Source organism: Pseudophryne corroboree, unplaced genomic scaffold (assembly GCF_028390025.1).
Source record: "Pseudophryne corroboree isolate aPseCor3 unplaced genomic scaffold, aPseCor3.hap2 scaffold_2722, whole genome shotgun sequence".
Taxonomy (NCBI): domain Eukaryota; kingdom Metazoa; phylum Chordata; class Amphibia; order Anura; family Myobatrachidae; genus Pseudophryne; species Pseudophryne corroboree.
In genome coordinates, this window is record NW_026969385.1 from 2,354 (window position 1) to 9,307 (window position 6,954).

The window sequence follows — 6,954 nt, forward strand, 5'->3', positions numbered from 1 at the left end:
TTTACCGGTGAGTAAAATATTATTTTTTATCATTAAATCTCTACTGGTTAGGCATACCAATATGGCAGCTCGACACCTCCCCTCTGGAGACCAACCACACCCCTAAACATGGGCCCCTACCACTGCATTCCCCCGGTTGGTCCTCCATGCCCCAGTCCGACACTGAACACATCCCAATCAAATGTAAATCTCTCTGCACATGTTACATCTTCCCCACCTGCAGTGCAACATTGTTTTGCCCAGTTGCTTGCTTTTTTGCTTTGCTTGCAAACATAAATCAGTCCCACCGTATGCATGTCACTACATACACAGGTCTACCACAGTTAGGTCACTTTTCTGACGTGTAAATATTGGATGAGGAAATACGCAAACACAAAAAAGTGCTATATACACAACTATTAGTACTTGACATTTGCACATACTGAAACATTTTATTAATAGTTATTTATAACACTAGAAGAAATGCAACATTTGTCATTAACAAAGATCTGCTGTAAGACAATCATTATTAAACTGGATGTGTAGTCAATCATCCGAAAATGGCCATATTTGGAGGATTGCCCAGAGTACTGTACATCAATTGCCTCCTTATGTAGACATCGAGCTATTTATTGTGTAGATACCACAGACAATATCACAGATATCTGCGATGTTCCTTCTGTTATGAATTGCATAACTAGCACCTTATCCTTCTATGGAACTACAAAAATCCCCAATTTACCAAGCTCTGAAAATTTGACCTTTTTGGAGCTTGTCCATGATAGCTAACGCTCTCTATAGATAGCATTAGTCACTGTACCTTATATGGTACAGTACTGCATTTTTTTTACAGAGAGGGAACTTCAGCTCCCTCTCCTGCAGCCTAAACTTGCACATGGAAGACCCAATTGTCATGCATGTACAGTAAACAAACCCAATAGGAAAGTGATAATGTAAACCAGCATTTCCTAACTCCAGCCCTCAGGGACCCCTAACAGTGGATTTTTTTAAATATCTCCTCAGTAGTACAAGTGAAATAATTAGCTTCACCTGTGTAACTTATAAACTGTGTCAGCCAGTAATGAATACACCTGTGCACCAACTAGAAGATCTGTAAAATATGCATTGTTAGGGGTCCCAGAGGGCTGGGGTTGGGCACAGTGGTGTAAGCAATCACTTTACTTTTACTCTTTGCTTGTATGGGCTCTTATTGCAGGCAATGTCCCAGCAAGAGATTTTTAATAGATCAGGTCGCAAAAACATTTCTTCTTTCACCGCAATATGTTGTGGTAAGAAATTATAGTTAATGGGGGAAATTAGCAGTCATTCCCAATTGAACCCAATGTGTGGCATAACTGTTGAAAAGTGGGACCAACTACTGACAATGAGTGTGACTGTAAGATGGCACAATGTATGACCCTGTGACACTGCCTTTATTAATGTACTTTACAGTTGACTGCAAAGTAAATATACTATTACTAAAGTGTTTATAATATCTCAGGGCTGCGGTATCGTACCTCTCTGTTTTATTCAACTTGAACTTGGACAGATAATAGTATAGTAAAAAAACACTATAATAGTAAAATAATACTACTGTAAAATAAGATTTTACTCACCGGTAAATCTATTTCTCGTAGTCCGTAGTGGATGCTGGGAACTCCGTAAGGACCATGGGGGGATAGCGGCTCCGCAGGAGACTGGGCACAACTAAAGAAAGCTTTAGGTCACCTGGTGTGCACTGGCTCCTCCCACTATGACCCTCCTCCAAGCCTCAGTTAGGACACTGTGCCCGGACGAGCTGACATAATAAGGAAGGATTTTGAATCCCGGGTAAGACTCATACCAGCCACACCAATCACACCGTATAACTCGTGATACTATACCCAGTTAACAGTATGAATATAACTGAGCCTCTCAACAGATGGCTCAACAATAACCCTTTAGTTAGGCAATAACTATATACAAGTATTGCAGACAATCCGCACTTGGGATGGGCGCCCAGCATCCACTACGGACTACGAGAAATAGATTTACCAGTGAGTAAAATCTTATTTTCTCTGACGTCCTAGTGGATGCTGGGAACTCCGTAAGGACCATGGGGATTATACCAAAGCTCCCAAACGGGCGGGAGAGTGCGGATGACTCTGCAGCACCGAATGAGAGAACTCCAGGTACTCCTCAGCCAGGGTATCAATTTTGTAGAATTTAGCAAACGTGTTTGCCCCTGACCAAGTTGCAGCTCGGCAAAGTTGGAAAGCCGAGACCCCTCGGGCAGCTGCCCAAGATGAGCCCACCTTCCTTGTGGAATGGGCTTTTACAGATTTTGGCTGCGGTTGTCCAGCCGCAGAATGCGCCAGCTGAATTGTGCTACAAATCCAGCGAGCAATAGTCTGCTTAGAAGCAGGAGCACCCAGTTTGCTGGGTGCATACAGGATAAACAGCGAGTCAGTTCTCCTGACTCTAGCCGTCCTGGAAACATAATTTTTCAAGGGCCTGACTACGTCCAGTAACTTGGAATCCTCCAAGACCCTAGTAGCCGCAGGCACTACAATAGTTGGTTCAAGTGAAAAGCTGATATCACCTTAGGGAGAAACTGGGGACGAGTCCTCAATTCTGCCCTATCCATATGGAAAATCAGATAAGGACTTTTATATGACAAAGCCGCCAATTCTGATACACGCCTGACCGAAGCCAAGGCCAATAACATGACCACTTTCCGCGTGAGATATTTTAGATCCACGGTTTTTAGTGGCTCACACCAATGTGATTCTAAGAAACTCAACACCACGTTGAGAACCCAAGGTGCCACTGGAGGCACAACCGGGGGCTGAATATGCAGCACTCCTTTTACAATGTCTGAACTTCAGGTACTGAAGCTAGTTCTTTTTGGAAGAAAATCGACAGAGCCGAGATCTGTACCTTAATGGAGCCTAATTTTAGGCCCATAGACACTCCTGCTTGAAGGAAATGCAGAAATCGACCTAGTTGAAATTCCTCTGTTGGGGCCTTTTTGGCCTCACACCAAGCAACATATTTCCGCCATATGCGGTGATAATGTTTTGCAGTTACATCTTTCCTGGCTTGAATCAGCGTAGGAATGACTTCCTCCGGAATGCCCTTTTCCTTTAGGATCCGGCGTTCAACCGCCATGCCGTCAAAACGTAGCCGCGGTAAGTCTTGGAACAGACAGGGTCCCTGCTGCCGCAGGTCCTGTCTGAGCGGCAGAGGCCATGGGTCCTCTGATATAATTTCTTGAAGTTCTGGGTACCAAGCTCTTCTTGGCCAATCCGGAACCACGAGTATCGTTCTTACTCCTCGCCTTCCTATTATTCTCAGTACCTTTTGTATGAGAGGCAGAGGGAGGAACACATAAACCGACTGGTACACCCACGGTGTTACCAGAGTGTCCACAGCTATCGCCTGAGGGTCCTTTGACCTGGCGCAATATCTTTTATAGCTTTTTGTTGAGGCGGGACGCCATCATGTCCACCTGTGGCCTTTCCCAATGGTGTACAATCCTTTGGAAGACTTCTGGATGAAATCCCCACTCTCCCGGGTGGAGGTCGTGTCCGCTGAGAAGATCTGCTTCCCAGTCGTCCACTCCGGGAATGAACACTGCTGACAGTGTTAACACATGATTTTCCGCCCATCGGAGAATCCTTGTGGCTTCTGCCATCGCCATCCTGCTTCTTGTGCCGCCCCGTTGGTTTACATGGGCGACTGCCGTGATGTTGTCTGATTGAATCAGTACCGGCTGGTTTTGAAGCAGAGGCCTTGCCTGACTCAGGGCATTGTAAATGGCCCTCAGTTCCAGAATATTTATGTGTAGGGAAGTCACTTGACTTGACCAAAGTCCCTGGAAGTTTTTTCCCTGTGTGACTGCCCCCCAGCCTCAAAGGCTGGCATCCATGGTCACTAGGACCTAGTCCTGTATGCCGAACCTGCGGCCCTCTTGCATGGAACCTGCCGAATGGGATTGCTTCGTAGGAAGCTACCATTTTTTCCCAGGACTCGCGTGCAATGATGCACCGATACCTGTTTTTGCTTCAGGAGGTCTCTGACTAGAGATGACAGTTCCTTGGCTTTCTCCTCCGGGAGAAACACTTATTTCTGTTCTGTGTCCAGAACCATCCCCAGGAACAGTAGACGTGTCGTAGGAACCAGCTGTGACTTTGGACTGTTTAGAATCCAACCGTGCTGTTGTAGCACTTTCCAAAATAGTGCTACCCCGACTAGCAACTGCTCCTTGAACCTTGCCCTTATAAGGATATTGTCCAAGTACGGGATAATTAAAACTCCCTTTTTTCGAAGGAGTATCATCATTTTGGCCATTACCTTGGTAAACACCCTCGGTGCCATGTACAGTCCAAACGCCAGTGTCTGGACTTGGTAATGGTAATCCTGTACCACAAATCTGAGGTACTCCTGGCGAGGATGGTAAATGGGGACATGCAGGTAAGCATCCTTGATGTCCCGGGATCCCATGTAATCCCCCTCGTCCAGGCTTGCAATAACCGCCCTGAGCGATTCCATCTTGAACTTGAATTTTTTTATGTATGTGTTCAAGGATTTTAAATATAAAATGGGTCACACCGAACCATGCGGTTTCGGTACCCCAAACCGTGCGGAATAGTAACCCCGTCCTTGTTGAAGTAGGGGCACCTTGAGTATTACCTGCTGGGAATACAGCTTATTAATTGCCTCTAGCGCAGCCTCCCTGCCTGAGGGAGTTGTCGGCAAGGCATATTTGAGGAAACGGCGGGGGGGAGACATCTCGAATTCCAGCTTGTACCCCTGGAATACTACTTGAATGAAACAGGGATCCACCTGTGAGCAAGCCCACTGATCGCTGAAATTTTTGAGACGGCCCCCCACCGTACCTGGCTACACCTGTGGAGCCCCCGCGTCATGTTGTGGACTCAGAGGAAGCGAGAGAAGAATTTTGATTCTGGGAACAGGCTGACTGGTGCAGCTTTTTCCCTCTCCCCATGTCGCTGTACAGAAAGGAAGCGCCTTTGACCCGCTTGCTTTTCTGAAGCCGAAAGGACTGTACCTGATAATACAGTGCTTTCTTAGTCTGTGAGGAAACCTGAGGTAATGGATACGAGGTCCCAGAGACCATCCCCAAATAATTCCTCACCCTTATAAGGCAGAGTCTCTATGCGCCTTTTAAAGTCAGCATCACCTGTCCAGTGACAGGTCTCTAATACCCTCCTGACAGAATGGTCATTACATTCATTTTGGATGCCAGCCAGCAAAATATCCCTCTGTGCATCCCTCATATATAAGACGACGTCTTTAATATGTTCTCATGTGTGACAGGGTCACCGACCACGCTGCAGCAGCACGATCTGCAGGTCTCAGTCTAGTACCTGAGTGTGTAAATATAGACTTCAGGATAGCCTCCTGCTTTTTATCAACAGGTACCTTCAAAGTGGCCGTTCCTAAAACGGCAGTGCCACCTTTTTTGACAACCGTGTGAGCGCCTTATCCACCCTAGGGGATATCTCCCAGCGTAACTTATCCTCTGGCGGGAAAGGGTACGCCATCAGTAACTTTTTAGAAATTACCAGTTTCTTATCGGGGGGAACCCACGCTTTTCACACACTTCATTCATTCATCTGATGGGGGAACAAAACACTGCCTGCTTTTTCTCCCCAAACATAAAACCCTTTTTTAGTGGTACTTGGGTTAATGTCAGAAATGTGTAACACATTTTTTATTGCCGGGATTAAGTCACGGATGTTCCTAGTGGATTGTGTCTATGTCTCGACCTTGTCGACACTGGAGTCAGACTCCGTGTCGACATCTGTGTCTGCCATCTGAGTGAGCGGGCGTTTTTTTGAGCCCCTGATGGCCTTTGAGACGCCTGGGCAGGCGCGGACTGAGAAGCCGGCTGTCCCACAGCTGTTACGTCATCCACCCTTTTATGTAAGGAGTTGACACTGTCGGTTAATACCTTTCACCTAACCATCCACTCTGGTGTCGGCCCCACAGGGGGCGACATCACATTTATCGGCATCTGCTCCGTCACCATATAAGCCTCCTCATTAAACATGTCGACACAGCTGTACCGACACACCGCACACACACAGGGAATGCTCTGACTGAGGACAGGACCCCACAAAGCCCTTTGGGGAGACAGAGAGAGAGTATGCCAGCACACACCAGAGCGCTATATAATGTGGGGATTAACACTATAACTGAGTGAAATTTCCCCAATAGCTGCTTGTATATATAATATTGCGCCTAAATTTAGTGCCCCCCCTCTCTTTTTAACCCTTTGAGCCTGAAAACTACAGGGGAGAGCATGGGGAGCTTTCTTCCAGCTGCACTGTGAAGAGAAAATGGCGCCAGTGTGTCTGAGGGAGATAGCTCCGCCCCTTTTTCGCGGACTTTTCTCCCGCTTTTTTCTGGATTCTGGCAGGGGTATTTACCACATATATAGCCTCTGGGGCTATATATTGTGGTATTTTTGCCAGCCAAGGTGTTAATATTGCTGCTCAGGGCGCCCCCCCCCCAGCGCCCTGCACCCTCAGTGACCGGAGTGTGAGGTGTACATGAGGAGCAATGGCGCACAGCTGCAGTGCTGTGCGCTACCTTGGTGAAGACTGATGTCTTCTGCCGCCGATTTTCCGGACCTCTTCTTGCTTCTGGCTCTGTAAGGGGGACGGTGGTGCGGCTCCGGGACCGAACACCAAGGACTGGGCCTGCGGTCGATCCCTCTGGAGCTAATGGTGTCCAGTAGCCTAAGAAGCCCAATCCGGCTGCAAGCAGGCGAGTTCGCTTCTTCTCCCCTTAGTCCCTCGCTGCAGTGAGCCTGTTGCCAGCAGGTCTCACTGAAAATAAAAAACCTAAATCTATACTTTCTTTCTAAGGGCTCAGGAGAGCCCCTAGTGTGCATCCAACCTCGGCAGGGCACAAAATCTAACTGAGGCTTGGAGGAGGGTCATAGTGGGAGGAGCCAGTGCACAC